Consider the following 21658-nt stretch of genomic DNA (forward strand, 5'->3'; position numbering starts at 1 on the left):
GAAATATTAAGGAGGAAAATGTTGTTGGACTGTATGGCCCAGGAAACCAAAATGAAGCAGGAGAATGATTTATCAGTTTCTGCCAATCCAGTCATTTCTTCATTGCTAACAATGTTCCAACAACCAACATAATGTTTGTATAGAACAGAAAGTGGGAATTGCCAGAAAGAAGAGAAGCCAAAGCCAAGAAGAAATTTAACAAAGAATTTCAGAGAGCTGTTAGAAAATACAAGAAGCAGTATTACAATACAGGTAAGTCTTTGGCTTATGTCCATTCATTCAGTGACCATTCAAAGTTATGGCAGCCCTGAAAAAATGAATGTATGACCGGTCCTCAAAGCTGCAGCCATCGCAGCACCCTTTCAGTCACGTGATCACCGTTTGCAACCTTGCCTGCTGGCTTCCCACAAGCAGTCAATGGGGAAGCTGCCAGGGAAGGTCACAAGTTGCTCCAGTAAGTCACTCCTGCTTTTTCTCCCAACCACAGCACTCCGCAGCCTATGACGGTCCTCTACTGGCCTCCCTGTGAATGGAATATTCACAGAAATATGATAGCAATAGAAGGATCAGTAAAGGTTCTAACTGAATAATGCCAACAAATCTGGAGAATGATACAGCAGCCATCAGTTTTGAAAGAGGTCAATCTATATACCAATACCAAAGGTACTAGACTTAACAGAGGGTACAAAAGTATGTACAGTATCCTTAACTTCACATGCTAGCAAAATAATGCTTAGGATCATCCAACACAGATTAGAGCCTTAAATGGAAAGGGAAATGGTTATTGTTCAAGCTATTTTTAAAAAGGCCTAGGAACAATCAACTATCATTGATGCACATTGGATAATTGAGAAAGGATATCAGAAATAAGTCAATATGTGCTTAATTGATTACTGTATGGCCTTCAGTTGTGTCAACAATGTCAAGCAGTGGAATATCCTTAGAGAAATAGAAATCCCAGAACATTTAATTGTCCTCATGTGAAACCTGTACACAGGATAAGAGGCCACAATCTGGACAGAACATAGTAAAACAGGCTGGTTGCAGGTTGGCAAAGGAGTGAGACAAGGCTGTATACTCTCTCCCTATTTATTCAGTCTATCTGCTGAGTATATATTGAAGGAGGCTGGATTAGAAGAGTCACTTGGATTGAGATGGGCAGCTATATAAATTGCATAAATAAATAAAATAAAATAAGCATGGTTTTCAAACTGGAGGAAGAAACATCAGTAGCTGCTATGCTGATGACACTATTCTGTTCGCTGAAAGTGCATATGATCTGCAAGCTCTAGTAATGAAAATCAAGGAGTACAGTGAAAAAAACAGGACTAAGATTAAATATAAAGATTGAACTAATGACACCAGGTACAGCAACCAGCCTTAGAATTAACAGTGAAGATATTTATTTATTTAAATGTATTTATCTAAATAATTTATATGGCTGCCCATCTCACAACAGTGACTGGGCAACATACAAAGATTAAAGCCCAACAATTAAAACTATAACCCATAGCACCCGAGGTGAATAACACTTCCCAATCATAAAATCCCATCCACAACAGGGCTAGCCTAACCTTCTGACCTGAACACCTGGGGAAACAGCCAGGTCTTCAGAGCCTTACAGACAGCCAGTAGGATCAGGGCCATCCAGATCTCTGAGGGGATGCTGTTCCACAAGGCAGGTACTACCACAAAGATGGGAAGGTTCCTGGTTTCAACAAGATAACATTGTTTAATAGAGGGGACTCAGAGCATGTCCCCTCTGCTAGATATGATGGGTCTAGCAGAAACAACAGAAGGAAGGTGCAAGGACTTTATAGTTGACAACCAGCACTTTAAATCACACCTGGAAGTCTACTAGGAGCCAGTGCAGCTCGCAGAGTAGTAGAGTTACATAGGTATAATGAGAGACACCAAAAACTCCCTGTGTTGCTGCATTCTGGACCAGCTGGACCTTCTGAATCCTCTTCAAGGGCAGCCCCATGTAAGCAGAGTTTTAAACAAGTTTTGTAAGAAGGGCCTTTAATAATGGTTGATTTTAGGAAAATGTGTTATGCTTTTGGGACCTTTGCGAAGTATATACTACTAAAACTCTCATGTTTGATTGTTTGTAACCATCAATTGGGTGAATTGGTGCATCGTAGGGCAACAATTTTTCAACCAAGGTATCTCAAATGGGCTAACTTACAGAGTGCATCCAGAAGGGAGGGGAGGAAGTGGAAAGGAGGGGAGGAGGGGAAGGGAGGAAGGAAAATTTCCAATGTTTTCTGCCAGCTTCCCATAAGGAAAGTCAATGGGTCAGAAGTCGCTTCCACTCCCACTGCTTTTTTGCCCACCCATGGTCGTTCCGTTTCTCTGTTTAGATAAAGAAATACCTCTGAAACAATGACCCAATGGGTCACAGGTTGTTTAGTTCATCTTCTAAAAATCATTATTCTAGAAAAAATTTTCTGTGTCACTTCTCTCTTTAATTGTCAAACTCATTTGCCTTTAAAACAGGTGTTTACAATTACACATTCTCTACTATGCTTTCTTCCTTTGATCCTGCCCTGAAACTAAAATGTAAAATCTGTGACATCACGTTCATTCACCATGGCAACAGGCTCTGATTTACCTATTTCAGTTTACTTAAAAAGCATGTATCAAATGTTAGCTTAAAATTCTACTATTTTTAAAGAAAAATCACCAGAGAGTAGAAGTAGCATACTGTATTTTGTCCAATCTTAAAATATGTAATAATTTCTTTTGAAATTAATTTAACCTGGGTATGTTAGTTCAAGCATCAGGCTGTAATTCAACAGTAAATTCTAATTCTCTTAGAGCTTGGATTAAACCCTTCTTTTATTTGTTTAACCCAGAAGGATTCTAGATGAATGTTTCAGTACCTGAAGTGCTTTCTTCAAGTACCTAAGAGCTAAACAATATTCTGAGGGCTTTTCCATAAAACATGGTAGAGTACAGTTTCTGAAACATAATGTTTCTAATCAGTTTAGTTATGCCTACTGGTGCATTTTCATAACTCCCAAGTGTTTGTAGTCTTCAAAAGATTAAAAACTCCAGTGTGATACAAGCATATAACTCATGGAAATGTAGAGTCAAAGAGCAAGGGTTTTCCTTTACTTTTTTCATACTTGATTTTTAACTGGTAAATATTCATATACAAATGTCCATCTGCCTTTTTTATAAAAGATGTTGATTATTGGCTTCATGCCTGAACGAAGGAAACCAAAAACGAATGGAGTAACTTGACTTGAGAATTCATCCTTCTGTTGGTAAAAAGCCTGGTTTCTTAGGGACTGAATCCAAACTGAGTCTTTTGGGACTGTTTATGATAAAAATAATTGTGTGCATTTATTAGGCACCTGAACTATATAGGTGATGAAATTGTTGGCTATGTTCAGGTGAAGAATATGGCTAGAGTCCCATTACAACTTGAGCAAGCTTTTGTTATTTGGTTTTATAGTATTTTTATTAAAGATTATAATTACAATAGTAAAAACTAATACAACTAAAAGAAAGAAGAATAAAAAGAGCAGAAGGTAAAAAAAGAGAAAAAAGGAAAAATAGAGAAATTAGAAAAGAAAGAAAAGAATATAGTAAAGAAAAAGAAAAATATATAAAAAAATGACTTCCCACTTTCATCACAAGAAGTATAAACCATTTTAGTAACTTATCACCTCCTCTTAAAATACAACAAATCATCTCTTCTTCCCATATCCCATCTCTTATCTATAAACAAATCCATAAAACCTCGTCATTTCAGTCCTGGTGTCAGCAAAAGTCCATTAAGGGTTACCAGAAATAAGAACATATCTGTTAACCTTGATCAAATAAACCAAATTTATATTCCCCCCATTTACTTCTAACAATCTTAATCTTTAGTCCATTCAAATAATGTCCTAGAACTTGATTTCTTTTCAATTTTTATTTTTCCTTTTTCACAAGATTCTTCAAAATTTAACAAAGCTCTTTTGTAAATCCAATATAGGAAAATTATCCAGCTCACTTTCTTTATTATTTGTATATCCCTTTTAATTATTAAAACATCAACCGATTTCTTTTGTATGCCCAGTGTAACAGCTCTTTCTATGTTATTCTTGTAGCCTGTCACTTGTAAATCCACCTTCAACTTGATCTTGTCAGGTAAAACCTAGAAGCACCTAGGTTAACAGAGCAGATGTCTCTGTTAACACTATTAATATTAACTTCTGTGTCCATTTTTCAAAATTATCCTTCAATATGTCCAGTGTTAGAATATTTTGTTCCATTCTGTAATTGTAAGTCGATTTTATGTGTTCTTCTCCTTTACTTGTAATCTTTAATCCTCTAGTGTCCAATTTTTAAAATCTTACTATGTTTTTTAAAAAAAATTCAAAACAAAAGCATTTTCCCATGGGAAGGATTCTTTATAATTAATTCCAAAATCTTATTTCAAATGTATCTGGACCCTTAGTTCCTTTGTAACTTTCTTAAATCAAAGTTTTAATCACCCTTTTGCTGTTTATTCCAAAAAACATTTTTTTAAAGTTCTTAAACTTATAGTTAAAACTTTCTTTCACAAAGGATTGAAGGGAAATTCACCCAGTGCTGTCAAACATTTCGATCCAAAGGTTTCTAATAGCTGAAAATCAGTTAACAAGCAATTTCTGAAAGCAATTAGAAAAAGAAGTATGTAAACTTAGTGTTCTTTCAAAGGCGCCAACTGCAATTTGAACAAGATGGCTATTCCCTCATCTCCCAGAGCTCTAAACCCGCTGGAGACTGCTATTGTGCATTCTCCTCGTGAGAAGCACCTGTTTGGGGCACCTGTGGGCAATATCAAGTCCTCTCCTTGTTCAGAGAGGTCTGAAGAGCTCTTTGTTCTTTGCCATGGTTGTCAGCTCTGCTTTTCATGGAGCTGTCTTCAGTCTGCCATTTCTTCCTCCTGAAGTTCCATCTTGTGCAAGCTTTTGGAGGCTGTGGCTGGAGTGATGTTTCAAATGGCTGTGATTGGGCTTTTGGTTTTTTCCAGGGTTTGGGAAAGGAAAGTTTAGGGCTTTCCTTTATTTTAAAACTGTGTTAAACTTATGAGAGATTACTCTACAGTAGTTTTTCTGTCACTAATTTTCAGCAATTATAGTCAAGGGAGGCTTTGAAGGTTGCAAGTTGCTCACCTCTGAAAGAGCGGTAGAGAAGGTAACACTTGATTTGAGTCACTGAAACTTCTTATTAGTGAGGAAGAATCCAGAAAACTCATTTTGATCCAGTTTGCCTTCTGTGCAATTACCTGAGGTTACACTGTAAAGAACCTAACTGACTCGACTCATATATCATGCTAAAGCATCATGTTCGTTTTGGTTTTAGTTCACGGTGTTGTGTGAATCTAACCATTTAGTTTATAAACCACAATTTATAACTTAGTATGTTGTGTGAACTTCAGTTGTGGCTTATTCAAAAACCCATGTTTAAAAGTGTATGAACCCTCACTATTGGTTTCTATACAAATATACAGTGGGGCAAAAAAAATATTTAGTCAGCCACCAATTGTGCAAGTTCTCCCACTTAAAAAGATGAGAGAGGCCTGTAATTTTCATCATAGGTATACCTCAACTATGAGAGACAAAATGAGGGGGGAAATCCAGAAAATCACATTGTCTGATTTTTAAAGAATTTATTTGCAAATCATGGTGGAAAATAAGTATTTGGTCAATATCAAAAGTTCATCTCAATACTTTATATATCCTTTGTTGGCAATGACAGAGGTCAAACGTTTTCTGTAAGTCTTCACAAGGTTTTCACACACTGTTGCTGGTATTGTGGCCCATTCCTCCATGCAGAGCTCCTCTAGAGCAGTGATGTTTTGGGGCTGTCGCTGGGCAACACGGACTTTCAACTCCCTCCAAAGGTTTTCCATGGGGTTGAGATCTGGAGACTGGCTAGGCCACTCCAGGACCTTGAAATGCTTCTTACGAAGCCACTCCTTCGTTGCCCGGGCGGGGTGTTTGGGATCATTGTCATGCTGAAAGACCCAGCCACGTTTCATCTTCAATGCCCTTGCTGATGGAAGGAGGTGTTCACTCAAAATCTCACGATACATGGCCCCATTCATTCTTTCCTTTACACGGATCAGTCGTCCTGGTCCCTTTGCAGAAAAACAGCCCCAAAGCATGATGTTTCCACCCCCATGCTTCACAGTAGGTATGGTGTTCTTTGGATGAACTCAGCATTCTCTCTCCTCCAAACACAACGAGTTGAGTTTAGACCAAAACGTTCTACTTTGGTTTCATCTGACCATATGACATTCTCCCAATCCTCTTCTGGATCATCCAAATGCTCTCTAGCAAACTTCAGACAGGCCCAGACATGTACTGGCTTAAGCAGGGGGACACGTCTGGCACTGCAGGATTTGAGTCCCTGGCAGCGTAGTGTGTTACTGATGGTAGCCTTTGTTCCTTTGGTCCCAGCTCTCTGCAGGTCATTCACTAGATCCCCCCGTGTGGTTCTGGGATTTTTGCTCACCGTTCTTGTGATCATTTTGACCCCACGGGGTGAGATCTTGTGTGGAGCCCCAGATCGAGGGAGATTATCAGTGGTCTTGTATGTCTTCCATTTTCTAATTATTGCTCCCACAGTTGATTTCTTCACACCAAGCTGCTTGCCTATTGCAGATTCAGTCTTCCCAGCCTGGTGCAGGTCTACAATTTTGTTTCTGGTGTCCTTCAACAGCTCTTTGGTCTTGGCCATAGTGGAGTTTGGAGTGTGACTGTTTGAGGTTGTGGACAGATGTCTTTTATACTGATAACAAGGTCAAACAGGTACCATTACTATAGGTAACGAGTGGAGGACAGAGGAGCCTCTTAAAGAAGTAGTTACAGGTCTGTGAGAGCCAGACATCTTGCTTGTTTGTAGGTGACCAAATACTTATTTTCCACCATGATTTGCAAATAAATTCTTTAAAAATCAGACAATGTGATTTTCTGGATTTTCCCCCCCATTTTGTCTCTCATAGTTGAGGTATACCTATGATGAAAATTACAGGCCTCTCTCATCTTTTTAAGTGGGAGAACTTGCACAATTGGTGGCTGACTAAATACTTTTTTGCCCCACTGTAAGTCAGCCACTTTGAACCTGGGGTGTTGTCCCACAATGTTTAGTCAGAATGTCTAGAGAGCATGATAACTAAAAATTATGGAAGCTGAAGTCCAATATATCTTGTGATGTCAGTTTGGGGAAGATTGTTATAAAATGTGATGGGTGTGTATGTGTGTATGATAGCAAATTTAATAAAATAAGGAAAGCATTCAGAGCATAACTTCTGAATTTTTTTTGCAACCCACTTACTAGAATGGTCATAGAAGGCCCAACCTATTTACTAGCAGTGGTCTTCTAAATATTCTTCTATGTAATGAAGTATCTGTGTGTATTTCTGCTCTTCCCTTGTATCTGTGTGCACTGGGTCACATGACCAGGAGGGAGGAGGGCTTTCCCATAGGATGCATTAAGGGAATATTTTCTGGATTTTATTCTCCTTGGCCCCTGGTTGTATCTCACGTTGGATCTCACACACACTACAGTACTCAGAAGGGGCTTCAACCACCCTAGCCAAAAGCCTGGGTGAAAAGCCAAGTCTTCAAGGCCCTCCGAAATGCCAGTGGGGTGGGAGCCATCTGGATCTTGGGGAAAACCTCAGGGCAGGTGCTAAGACAAAGAAGAAAATGTTTTCAGGGTCCTGATAGATGGCATTGTTTAATTAAAGGAATCCAGAGCCCACCAACCCTGTTGGATTGAATTGGCCAGGCAGATACTATGGGAGATAGGTGGTCCCTCAGGTAACCAAGCCCTATGCCATATAGGGCCCTAGAGGAAAGGATTGGGATCTTGAATTGCACCTGAAAGCAAACTGGCAATCAGTACAGCTCACAAAGCAGAGGTGTTAATGGGCATTCCAAGACATGCCCATCACTGCCCATGCCTCTGCACTCTGGGCCAGTTGAATCTTCCAGGTGATCTTCAAGGGCAGCCCCATGTTGAGCATATTGCAGTAGTCAAGCCATAGGGTGACCAGGGTGTGAGAGATTATCTGAAGGACCTCCTGATACAGAAAAAGACACAATTTGTGCACCATACAAAGTTATACAAAGACCTTCCTTACCACAACTACAACTCCCCCTTTAAGCAGGAGCTGTGAATCCAGGAAGACTCCCAGATTACGGACCACTCTTGAGTAGAGAAGTGCTACCCCATCCAAGGTTAAAGAAGGAATATCCCTGGATAGGTGGCCCAAACACCCACAGCCATTTGGTCTTGGTAGGATTGAGCTGAAGACAATTCCTCCGCATCCAAACCCACACAGCCTCCAGGCAGTAGGACAGAACTTCACCAGCCTTAAAATCAACCATAACATATTGTAATGTGTGAATCCACTGCTGTTTTGCTGACTTTGAACATCTTGCTAGAATGGTTTGTTTAATCATTATTCATTGAATACATCACAGCTGTCTGCATGTGCAAAGCCAAAAGTCCATTATTAAAAAAACCAATAGTTGCATTCATATAATCAGTCAGAAAACAGATTTTAGCTTAATGCAATATGTGAACACAGTCTTACAGTAGCATTTGTGATAATCAGTTTTTGCAGTTTTGCAGTTTTGTGCATAATTATTGAGAGAAAACCTGACTGAATTCAGCTGGACTAACCTTGGAGCATGGGATTATGGGATTGTTTTGTAAAAAAAACCTGTGCCCTGAACTCTTTTCTAGTAATTTAGACCAACTAGAATAGATCAGTATGCCTCAAGTGGAAAAAAAGGTGCATTAGACATTAAGTATATCAATGAACATGGAAATAGAATTAATGTGCTACATATTTCATTAACTAATAAATGTTTGTGTGTGTGTATACAAATGTAAGGCATAGCCTATTCATTTTTCTTTCTGATAACTATCATCTTCAGCAAAGGTTGCGTGTAATTTAAAATAGCCTCCACCAAAAGAAATTATAATCCTCCCCAATACATCATGGTGATGATCGTAAATCTATAAGAATTTAAGTTGATAAGCAACATAGGAAATATAAGGCAAAGGAAACAAAATGTTTTGCAGTTGTGAAGCCACTGGGTGAGGTCATCTATTGGCACATATTCATTAGTATTGTCAATATGCCAATGATATCCAGATGTACATCTCACCCTGGGCTGAATGGGAGATGCAATGGAAGTCCTGACCCTGTGCCTGGAGGCCATCAAAACATGCACTGAGAAGAAAAAAGCTCAGATTCAACCCAAGCAAGACAGTGGGTGTTGGTTCAGAAGCCAACTGATTCTGAAGTGGTATCAACCTTGGCTCTTAATGGGGTTGCACTACCCCTGAAAGAGCAGGCTTGCAATCTGAGGGCCTCCTGGACCCCCAGCTTTTGCTGGAGGACCAGATGGAGACTCTGGTCAGAAGGGCCTTTGCCTAGCTTTGGCCAGTTTGTTATCTGCAGCTTTACATAGAACAGGATGCTCTGAAGATGGTTAGTTACACCCATGCCTGGATTACTGCAGTTCACTCTACATGAGGCTGCTCTTGAAGGTCACCCAGAAACTTGAACTGTTGCAAAATGCAGCTGCCCATGTACTTACTGGACAGTCATAATATTGTCACAGAACACCACTGTTGTGGAAACTGTATTGGTTACTGCACTATTTTCAAGTGCTGTTTATAACTTATAAAGCCCTATATAGCTCAAGACCTGGGTATGTATGTATGTATTTTGGTGCCTTCGAATCAGCGTTGAGCTGCCTGAACTAGTCCTTGCAGTTTTCTTGGCACAATTTCAGAAATGGCTTGCCATTGCCTTCTTCCCAGGGATGAGACAGAGTGACTGCCCAAAGCCACCCAGCTGGCTTTGTACCTAATGCAAGACTAGAATGCAGTCTTATGATTTCTGGACTGGTGCCTTAACTACTACACCATACTGGCTCTTTGGGTATTTTAGAGACTGCCTATTCCAAGTAAATCTGCCTGCCCAATGTGGGTTAATAGGGAGCACCTATTGAGCTCCTATCAGGAGAAGTGGCTGGAGAGAGTTTGGAGGCAAGCATTCTTGGTAACTGTTCCCCTAATATGGAATAGCTCACTCCCTAAGGCAAGAATGGCTCCAATCTTTTGGCCATCTGGAGAATAGGTAAAACCTGGCTTTTCTGGAAGGCCTTTGACATTTAAGCCACTGAAGGAAGATCCATGCCATTACTGTTGGTTATCCATTACAGTTTTATTGTTTTTATTACATTATTCCTTGTATTGTATTTTGATTTTGTACACAACCTGGAGTCTCTGGAGTGAGGGGTGTATGTGTGTATTTATCTATAAATCAAATAAATAAACACACACTTTGAGGAGCTACTTTCATGGACTGACTTGATGTTCCTGTCATAGCTTTATTACCCATCCTCTTCCCAGCACAGATATCAACAGTATTTGTTTAATAGGGCTTCTTTCTTATATTGGCGTATGCTACATTGTGTGGCTTCTACTTGCTGGGCATGCTCTAAATGCTGCATGCTAACAAGTCTATGTTGACAGAAAACTAGAAAGGAATATAAATTGGGGATTGCACTCAACATACAGTAAACCTTTTCACTTTAGCATGCAGCTGGCTTTCTGTTTCTGTAGTACATTTAGCCAAATTGAACACTTGTATATTGAGGACTTTTATAGAAGACTGGATTACAAAGGTGCTGTTCAGGAGGTGGAATGAAGTTCTGGAAGGATATAGAATTGTATGAAAGCATATATAGAGGGGGAAACTGGTAAGTATTCCTTCCAATACATAGTGTTGTTTCTGTAAAGTACAGAGAGCTTTTGTCAACAGTAGTCAGCATTGCTACACTCTGAACAAATTTGCAGATGGTCCAGAATATCAAAGAAGTGACATAGACTGGAGAAACAGCAAAGAATCAAGTCTCTTGAAGAATGAGATCCTCAATTTTGAGGGTGTATTTCCCCTATATTCTTTGCATTGTTTGCTTTAACTACTCTTCGTTGTTCCTCATTTTGTCCTGGGTCATTGAGATTTTTAAAAAATCCACTTACTATGTATGATATAGTAAGACAGGTGTATATTTACAGTATGTCCATGATCCAGGAAAAAAAAATGAAGGGGGAAAAAACACTTGTTGAAAGGAAGGGGAGAAAGTTGTGGCAAACAACTTTTTATTCTAATGTAATATTTTAAATTTAATATTTTCTTTCCCCACTTAATTAATCCTTTAATTATTTCCTTGTCTTGCTTTTTCCAGTGATACTTTTCGTATTTCTGAGGCTGCAGCATTCAGTGTAAATGCCTATCTTACATTTCTTAGGAGTTTTTGGATTTTCTTCATGAACCACACTGCTACACTTCCAGAATGGTAGCTTTGAAGAACTTTCTTGCATGAATGCATTGCCAATTTACCAATCTGAAAAGGATGCTTCTCCATCTGCTTTATAAATTGCTTGTTAAATTAGCAATTGTGCTCTTTCGTTATCGCTTTCAGCTCATATTTAACTGTTGCCTTTACTGTAGTACTGCTGCTACATTTTTTAATTTATTATTTGGGCTTATATGCTGCTCCAAGAGTCTACATAAGCATATGTACGTTTGTGAAATTTATTTATTTATTTATATTTCAAATTTAGTCACTGCCCATCTCACTCAAAGAGCAAAATGCCCTGGTAAAGAGTTGTTAGGATCCAGAAAAACCCTACTTTTAATTTTGATTGTGCCATGAATTTGGGTTGAGTCTTCTAGCTTTACCTCCTCCATCCCATTGCTACTAGACTGTGAGGATAATAATACTGACTAATTTGCAGAAACCGGAATGAATCCTGGTATCCTGAATGTACCAAAGGTATTCCTTTTGCAGAAGAGTGACTCTGTTCCTCAGCATGGCATCTTCTTCAATATGTTAAAATGCTGGTTTTAACAATGCTTCCAATTTATTTACTAGGGATAAACCCATCATTTCTCCAGATTACCTTTTAAAGACAGAGTATGCACCAGTACATTGCATGTACTTCCACGTTGGTGGGATAAAAGCAACAATATGTTGGTTTGCAAGACAGTATCTAAATTAGATGTCTTAGCTTGTGTAGAATAGCATGAGCATGCTTAGCCTTTGGTTGTACTTATGACATGCCAAAATGTGTCACAATTCACTGGTAATTATCCTTACCATTAGCAGGGAGTATTGCCTGTTGCACAGATATGTTTAAGGTTGATAACCTTGTCTTACCTTTTCTGTTTTACTAAAAAGCATTATGTGAAAGTGTCAATTGATCAAAGCCACAGTAGGCTGTGGAACTAATAACTTTGGGCCCAAACTTCCATGGCAAATGGAAGATTGCAACTTGGCATATAAGAGGAGTACAGAATACAGAGCAATAATTAATAAATGAAATAGAAATTAAAATAGATATGTTGTCTGTAAAACTAAGAGAAATGGGAAGGATGTAACAGATTTGAATGAAGGTAGTCTGAAGTTGTAGAGCAGAATTGATGAATACATGTGGGGAAATAAAGGTGTGAATTTAATTATGAATGAAAATGCTAAAATATGTGTCCAAGAAGTATGAATTGGTGCCATCTAGATTCCTACTGGTGCTTATGGAAGTAGGAATAAATAGGTTGATGCTGTGCTGGATCAGACCAAAGCTTGTCTGATCTAGTGTTTTACTTTCATGGTGCTATATTATGCTTTTACAAAGCCCACAAATAAGATTTGCGCACTCAGTCTCTTGCTTGAAAATAAAATAGCAAGCATATTAGTCCTTTTAAATCAATATACTATGCAGTGTGACCCATGACAAATATTGTGGTATCTTGGGTTGCTCCATCTCAGGACATCACTGAACTAAAAAAGATGCAGTAGTGTTTTTGATTTAGTGACAGAAGTCTAAAAACCCACTCAAATGAATGAATGGAAGGGCATCTGAACTGGCTGGTGCCAAGTTTTTGAAAGAGTGTACTGCTCAGGTCAGATGATATGAGAGGAATGAAGTAGGCAGTAGTCCAGGGCTGAGTTGTGAAATAACATGTGTCAAGGGCAAGCAGGCAGTCCAAAATACCCATTCTCTAGCAACAGCTGTAAAAGAAAAAGCAAAACTGAAAGAGAAAAGAATCAAATCTCTTTTGAAGAATGAAATCCTCATATTTCTGAGTGTATTTCCCCTGCCTTCTTTGTATAGTCTGCTTTGATTGCCCTTTGTTTTTCCTCAGTCTGAAGCCCTGGATAATAGAGATTTTCATCCAGTGGTGACTGTGTAAGCCAACCAGGGCAGACATATAGCTATATCCAATGACCAGAAAAAAGTAGAAAGAAGATATTGCAGTGAGGAATGGGAAAATGGTGGCTAACAGCTTTTCATTCTAATTTAATATAAATTATTCCAAATGCATTCTACATATCTACTTCCTCTTTTTAACTCATCAGCAATTATCAAACTAGTACACAAGAATATGAAGGGCAAGATGCATTCAGAATCAGGCAACCCATTGTCAAAACTGATCAGCATAAGGAACTGGCCCAAGCTGCGCTCACAATAGCAATCTTGTGGATAGCTTTTGGGATTTATTGCTCTGACAAGGACTCCAATAGACTAAAAGTTTTTATCTGTGTGAGTTGAGGCCAAATTAGGGAGCATTCCCCAGAGGAACAAGATCTTGATGTTTAAAAGGAGCTCACCATGCTGCAGTGTCTGATAAAGTGGTGGTAGTTCTGTCCTGTTTGTAGAGTCCTCAGAGTCTGAAGGCAAAGAGTTGTTTCTTGGCATAATGGAGGGAAGCTGATAAATTACATGGTCCATAAAGTTGGATTATGCCACCTTGGGGAGGGGGCGGTTGTTTGCTGATCTTGAGACAATTCAGTGTTTAAAATTACGAATGTAAGTGAACTAAAAGTGGGAAGAAAGGGCAATCAAAATTATTGTGTTTCAGCAGTATCTTACATTTGTAGAAAAGGCTACGGTGGTCTAGAGTTATTTTTGATAGAGAAAACAGGAAACACAAAAGATATTGTAGTGATTGATAACATTAGGTATGCTGTAGAGAGTTTCTTCCTACTAGAATCTGGAGTCACCCAATTAGATTAATAGATTCTGGACACAGTTGCTGTTCAAAGTGTAACTTAATTTAGGTAATTGGCTACCATAAGGTATAATGAAAGCAACTTTAAAGGATTTGAATTTTATGTCTGAAAATCTCTTTTATTTTCAAAACAGAATACTTGCCCTCTGCCAACTCCTTACTTAATTTATCTTCATAACAGTCGTGACTGAAGGTGATTGGATTAAATTTGCTCAGTATTCATACCTAAATGAAGTTTTGAACCTAGATCTCCAGTATGCTAGATTGGCTTTAGACAATGTATAAAGGATAGATCTGTCAATCCTGGTACATGTAGGAAACCTATGTTAGAAGTTTGTGTGTGTAGGGCAAGCAACATAGCAAAACTGTTGTCTTCCTGCCATGCTGTAAGTTCTCAGAAGCAAGGCTGTGATGTTTTTCATTGGTGGCACCTAGAACAAACCCAGCTCCATAGAGAGGTGGTCTACCATCTATGGCCAAACATACCCTTGATTTGCTGCACACCTTATGCACCGTCTGTTCCCATATATTGTGAATAAACTTAGCATACAGTATACAATTATTACTTACTTTATTTTCCTTCTACACCACTCTTTCTCTCAATCAAGCCCAGAACAATTTACAGGAAAAAAACTGGCTTAAATAGCAATACCACAATAAACTCGCAATCCTTTAAAAAGCATAAATAAAAAAAATTAAAAACTTCATTTTTCAAAAATTAAAAATAAATAAAAGGAGTATAAACGGCAACCTAGAAGTCTGGTTCCAGAGTAGTTGTTATCCCACAAATGCCTGGGTAAATAGACTTGATTTCAATTCTTAAAGCAGATTTTCCCCAGGAAAGAGTTCTGTAATTGGTGCACTAACACTGGGAAGATCCTACTCTTGATTATTGCGAGCTGCATCCAAAAGCAGGGCTTCTTTCCCTTGATATTAATGTACAGGTTGTATTATCTTTTTTTCCCACACTGATTTTTTGAGGGGGAGGGGGGATTAGTGCCTTTATTAAAAGGCAGGATGAATGGGATGTCATAAAATCTGTTTTAATCATTTTTGTCAGTTCTGAAATTGCTCAAAATTTGTGTTGCAAAATATAAAAAATAGGTTTTCAAAATGGAAGCATTCATTCATCAAAATAATCAACCAACTATTACTTTAGACTTGCACTATGGCAGGAATAGCACCTAGAAACATGCATGCAGTCAGAAATTTGCTCGGTTTTGCAGATGCAGAAGACCAATCTCCTGGTCCAATATATTTAATCACTATAGAACTCTTGACATTGAGCTCATCCAGAGGTGGTATTAAAGTGCTGTTATGCATTGCAGGACCTGCTTTAAATTATGCTGGCTTAAAGAAATGCTGAACTGAAGCAGAATAGTGCTTCTTTCTGCAGAAGAAATGAGGTAAGGGGAGAGAGGCAAGTGAAAACACTTCCTTTGCTGCCTGTTACTGGCAGTAGAAGACCTGCTTGTTGGGGTTTGCTTGGACAAGGGTCGATGGATACCTTGGACAGAGGCTTTAACCACCTTTCAAGTTGCCCAAGTGACAGGTCACTGGTGACTATTTCTGAGTACAGGTCTACCGGTTTTCTGAAAGCCCAAGTGATATTCTCTATCCACAGGGAGTATCTGAATAATCTCAGGGTAGTCAAACATGCTGACTCCTTTAGTACCACATAGTCATTCACTCCACTATTACAAATGCTGTTCTAATTCACAGAATCTAGAAGAGTTAATTGGGTCCATCAGATAGTGTTCTTGCTAGTGCTGCCAGGCTCTGCAGTCTGTCTGGACTGCAATCCAAGGGCAATCATCCTTGGGGAAATGTGACAAAGGCATCAGTTCCTTCAGTTATGTAAGTTTATGTCTTCCAGATTTCACATGGCTGTACTATAGGAGTTGTAGGTCAATATAGGCAGGCTTCCACAGTGGTAGCACCCACATTGTAGAATATGCTATTTCTGGAGATGCTGCTGGTTTTCAGGAAATCACTTGAAAGATTTCTTTTTATGTGGGTTTTTTGATGCCTAGCTGTGGAGGGTGGGGTTCCACCTTAATTTATTATTAAATTGGTGATTTTTAAATGTATTTTAAGGGATTGTTTTATATTGACATTATTATAGTCATTTGATTGGAGTGATATATAAATCCTATTTTTATATACTCTGTGTGTTTGTGTACCAACTTGGGAATGCTACATTTTTGATTCTTGAGCAATTCAGCTTTTATACCCTGAATATCCTAACAGCATTATATACAAATGCTGTATTTTTATACATTTGAGATGGTTGGAGGGGGAAAAAAATCTGTGAGAACAGGGCATTAAAACATCATGGAACAGGATGTTTGTAGAAACTGCAAAGACCCATACATCATTCAGCTCATCCATATATGCACCCTTGTTGTTGCAAAGGATTGCAACAAGGAACAACAGTGATACTTGAGAGACTAAGAAGAAAGTCTTATGAATCTGCAAGTTGATTATTTGTTCAGATGATCCCAATAGATTTTGTTTGTAGAGAGATCTGTGTATATCCAAACTGATGCAAGGAAGGAAATACTAGATCCCCTGAAAAATTGATTGCAAGCTGAAATGCTTGTTCTCCAAAAAGCTTTTGGGAGTTAATTGGTGTGGGTACATAGAAATAAAAGCTAAATGTAGTAGGTAGCTCTGTTAGATTGTCAGTTTTGTGCCAGCATACCAGTAGTATGCATTAGTCATGCATCAATTTTTATTTCTGAACGTGCTTTATGTTGCTTGAAATACATTAGATGGGGAGACAGAATAAATCTGAATTAGTGCAGCTTTTCATGCATTATGCTAAATGAGAGAGACAAAAAGTGATTTCAAGATAAAAGAGTCATGTTGCTGATGAGCCACAATTGAAGGCTGATAGAATTTATCAAAAATACTTTGGCTGGTCCATCTAGTGCACGATGTAATTTCTTGCAGTAAATTGCTGCTTTTGACGCTGTGCTTTCTTTGAGCTTGTTTTTTCTTGTCAGCCATTTTGAATCTGTGAAACATAGCTTTGCCAGTAATGGAAGAGCATAATGATTGAGGCACTACAACAGTAAGTGAAGAAAGCTATACCCCTCACTTTAACAAGGAGAGTGAAATGGAATACTGAAAGTTACAAATAATAAACAGTTGCATTCATTCATCTGCGTTCCATGTTACCCTGTTCAGCATTTAGGTATGATAGGTCCTCACCCAAACTGACTTCCATTCTTCTGGCTACAGATATGGCCTTTACTCTTTTCCATTATGGACTTCTTTAACTTCCAGAGAAAGTGGTGACTATTATGGAAATTATTCCCCTGCAGTTGTGCAAATTTTCAACTCTGCAGGATTTTAGAATGACAGGAACAGTTGAGTATTGGAAGATACAGAACCACTGTGCAGCCACACATTTCTTGTTTTGGGGGTGGGATTGTAAGTAAATTGCTTTGTTTATATAGATTTTGTTTAATTTCAAAATCATTAATATAGCCACAGTCTATCATTTGTTATGTGTTTTTAGTGAAAAATGCTAGTTCTGTCTTCCCCTTATTTTACCAAAATACAATCTTAAGGATTCTCTCCTAATTCTGTACATTTGAAAAGCCCCTCTGGTTGATTAGTGTGAAAACAGTTCTTTGTATGTATGTTCACTAAACAATCAACATGCAGTAAGATACCAAGATATAGAAAGATGTATATTTTCCAGATCAGAACATTTGACATGTGACTGAATTGTTTGGCCCCTGGAGAGACTGAGGAAAGACACTCTTTGGAACAGAAACTGTAATTGTTATTGTATCTGTCTATTCATTCTAACAGCACTTTAAAGAGTCTGGGGCAGTCAGGAAGGGGGTTTTGAACCCTCCAGCTTTTCTGCTCATATGTTTCTTCTGTCGCTAAAACATCAGTGTACTGCTCCAGGAAGCATCCATTCCCATGTCCCCTGTGCTAACTACTCCTTCCTGTTTGGCCATAGTAGCAGCATTTTAAAAAGAGCAAAAGAGCAACTATACCAAAAGGAAATTCTTCATGTTAACTCATAATTGCATTATAGACTTTGATGCCATGAGATTAAGATATGGCCACTGCTTGGCATGTTACCTAGATATGGGTGTGTTTTTTTTTTAATGATTGCTCATAAAATTAAAAACTTAAATCCATACAGAATAAAATCAGGTGAAATCAGATTATGTCAAAATTAGTTATGATTCCATTATAACAGCTATATTAATGGAGGAGCTCTGAACCATCTGTAGATCATTCTGCCTTCAGAACATTAATAGCATGTCTTAAACTCAGGAGGATGTTTGTTTGTTACGGTTTCTGTTTTGCTCCTACCTGAAAGTATTCTGTATGGCTTACATTCTCTTCTTACAATAGGAAGGTTAAAAAATTAAAATCAACAATAATTTTCCACTATAGTTAGAATTATAAAAACTTAGGCACCTATGAAACAATGAAACATGAAACAAAAAGCCATGATAGGAACTTACTACTCATGGTAGTTCTATTTCCAAGCTTCTCTTAAAGGTCACGTTTTAGCATCTTTCCTAAAACTTAAGAAGGTGGGTGCTAATTCAACCTCAAGAGATATTCTCCTCCAATGAAAAGGTGCTGCAACAGAGACGGCTTGACAGTGTGGCCCCTGAAGATGTTGGTCCCTAAGAGAAGAGGTCTGGCCATAGCTTAGTCTTCCTAATTGTGTTAGATGGCAGAAACCACTGGGGAAAGGCAGTCCTTCTTAGGTCCTAAAAGATGACACTGTGTAATTGAGGGGACCCAGAGTGCACCCACTCTGCTGGCACATACCAGCTGGGCAGAAACCAGACTTGCAAGATTCTGTTACTGTAGCCAATCTAAATAAAAGTCATTTTAGCCTTCCTATGGAGCTTATTTCTTGGTCTGCTATTCATAGTGGGGCTGACGTCAATCTTGCAAATCTGATTGTGCTTTACTTCCTTCCCCCTCTTACTCCTGTCAATTAGGGAGGTGAATGTCTGAGCCACTTTCACATTCCTTCTGCTTTTTTTGACTTAAGGCACATTTTTCCCTTCATCACTTTGGTAATGAATCTCCCCTATCTCTGTCAAGGTCATCTTTTAAAATCTATACCCAGATGTATACTGGCAATCAGTACAGCTCACACAACAGAGGTCTCACATGGGAATCCCAAGGGAAGCCTATCACTGCTTGTACCACTGTATTCTGGATCATCTGAAGCTTCCAAGTGGTCATCAAGGGCAGCCCCATGTAGAGCGCATTAGAATTGTCGAGCTGTGAGGTGACAAGGGCATGAGTAACTGTTTGAAGGGCTACCCAATCCAAGAATAGGCGCAGATGGTGCACCAGATGGAGCTGTGCAAAGACCCTCTTGGCCACTGCTGCCCCTTGTTCTTCAAGCAAGAGCTGTAAGTCCAAGAGGACCCCCAAGTTACACACCACTCCTGAATGGGGAAGTGCCACCCCAGCCAGGAGTAAAGATGAAAAGTCTCCATACCTAGGTGGTCTCACCAGCCACAGTCACAACCATTAGGTCTTGGTCAGTTTGAGCCAGAGTCAGTGTCTCCCCATCCAGGCCTGTACAGTCTCCATGCCCTGGGACAGGACCTCAGTGTGGCATTTTAATACTAGCTTAAAGATTGACAATGTGGATATAATTATATTAAAAGAATTTCTCATCAGAATTTTACATAAGAGAAAGGATTACTTTTTTTTTTTTTGATGGAGATATTGAAACAGAAGAAGATATTGTTTTGTTGGGATAAACTGGAGGGAGTGATTTTTACTTTCCAAAAGAAAAGATTTCAACTGAATTCTGTTCATAAAGCTAAAGAATTTCTGCAAAAATTAAAAGAAGACCTGGAGGAGATGCAAATGGAGGAGGATGAGAAGACAATCTCAAAAGCCAAACAGGTCCAGGAGGAAGAAGAAAAAGAGGACTCTGAGTTGGGTACCACAGGTATAGACTTTTCTAAATTATTAGCTTAATTATAGATTACAAATGGCTAATGTGGAATATTAATGGAGCAAATGCTCCACAAAAGAGAAGAAAAGTGTTTCATCATTTAAAAAAACTTAAGATGTAATTTGTTTACAAGAGACTCATATTAGAAAAATGGACATAAAATATTTGATTTGGAAGAATTTGGGACAAGAATTTATTTTGGCAGGTCCAAAAACAGTTAATGGAGTTGTGTTATACAGTGGGGCAAAAAAGTATTTAGTCAGCCACCAATTGTGCAAGTTCTCCCACTTAAAAAGATGAGAGAGGCCTGTAATTTTCATCATAGGCATACCTCAACTATGAGAGACAAAATGGGGAAAAAAATCCAGAAAATCACATTGTCTGATTTTTAAAGAATTTATTTGCAAATCATGGTGGAAAATAAGTATTTGGTCAATATCAAAAGTTCATCTCAATACTTTGTTATATATCCTTTGTTGGCAATGACAGAGGTCAAACGTGTTCTGTAAGTCTTCACAAGGTTTTCACACACTACTGCTGGTATTTTGGCCCATTCCTCCATGCAGATCTCCTCTAGAGCAGTGATGTTTTGGGGCTGTCGCTGGGCAACACGGACTTTCAACTCCCTCCAAAGGTTTTCCATGGGGTTGAGATCTGGAGACTAGCTAGGCCACTCCAGATCCTTGAAATGCTTCTTACGAAGCCACTCCTTCGTTGCCCGGGCAGGGTGTTTGGGATCATTGTCATGCTGAAAGACCCAGCCACGTTTCATCTTCAATGCCCTTGCTGATGGAAGGAGGTGTTCACTCAAAATCTCACGATACATGGCCCCATTCATTCTTTCCTTTACACGGATCAGTCGTCCTGGTCCCTTTGCAGAAAAACAGCCCCAAAGCATGATGTTTCCACCCCCATGCTTCACAGTAGGTATGGTGTTCTTTGGATGCAACTCAGCATTCTCTCTCCTCCAAACACGACAAGTTGAGTTTAGACCAAAACGTTCTACTTTGGTTTCATCTGACCATATGACATTCTCCCAATCCTCTTCTGGATCATCCAAATGCTCTCTAGCAAACTTCAGACGGGCCCGGACATGTACTGGCTTAAGCAGGGGGACACGTCTGGCACTGCAGGATTTGAGTCCCTGGCGGCGTAGTGTGTTACTGATGGTAGCCTTTGTTACTTTGGTCCCAGCTCTCTGCAGGTCATTCACTAGGTCCCCCTGTGTGGTTCTGGGATTTTTGCTCACCATTCTTGTGATCATTTTGACCCCACAGGGTGAGATCTTGCATGGAACCCCAGATTGAAGGAGATTATCAGTGGTCTTATATGTCTTCCATTTTCTAATTATTGCTCCCACAGTTGATTTCTTCACACCAAGCTGCTTGCCTATTGCAGATTCAGTCTTCCCAGCCTGGTGCAGGTCTACAATTTTGTTTCTGGTGTCCTTCAACAGCTCTTTGGTCTTGGCCATAGTGGAGTTTGGAGTGTGACTGTTTGAGGTTGTGGACAGGTGTCTTTTATACTGATAACAAGGTCAAACAGGTGCCATTACTACAGGTAACAAGTGGAGGACAGAGGAGCCTCTTAAAGAAGTAGTT

The 21658-nt window shown here is 39.0% G+C and overlaps 1 protein-coding gene across 3 annotated transcripts in view; it reads left to right on the top strand.

Moving 5' to 3' along the window:
* Positions 1 to 21658, top strand: part of TCF20 (transcription factor 20) — a 236759-nt gene that overhangs the window by 11517 nt on the left and 203584 nt on the right. Inside the window, exon 1 of one of the 3 annotated variants that reach the window (XM_088140978.1) lies at positions 19881 to 20051. The exons of the other annotated variants lie outside the window; for them this stretch is intronic. The gene's annotated coding sequence lies outside the window, so the exon portion shown is untranslated. Of the gene's footprint in view, positions 1 to 19880; positions 20052 to 21658 lie in introns of those variants that run through there. 3 annotated transcript variants of the gene reach the window in all.

This window comes from Python bivittatus, unplaced genomic scaffold (assembly GCF_059951505.1).
Source record: "Python bivittatus isolate LINGU-HERP-01145 unplaced genomic scaffold, Pbiv_v1 ctg000330_np1212, whole genome shotgun sequence".
NCBI lineage: Eukaryota > Metazoa > Chordata > Lepidosauria > Squamata > Pythonidae > Python > Python bivittatus.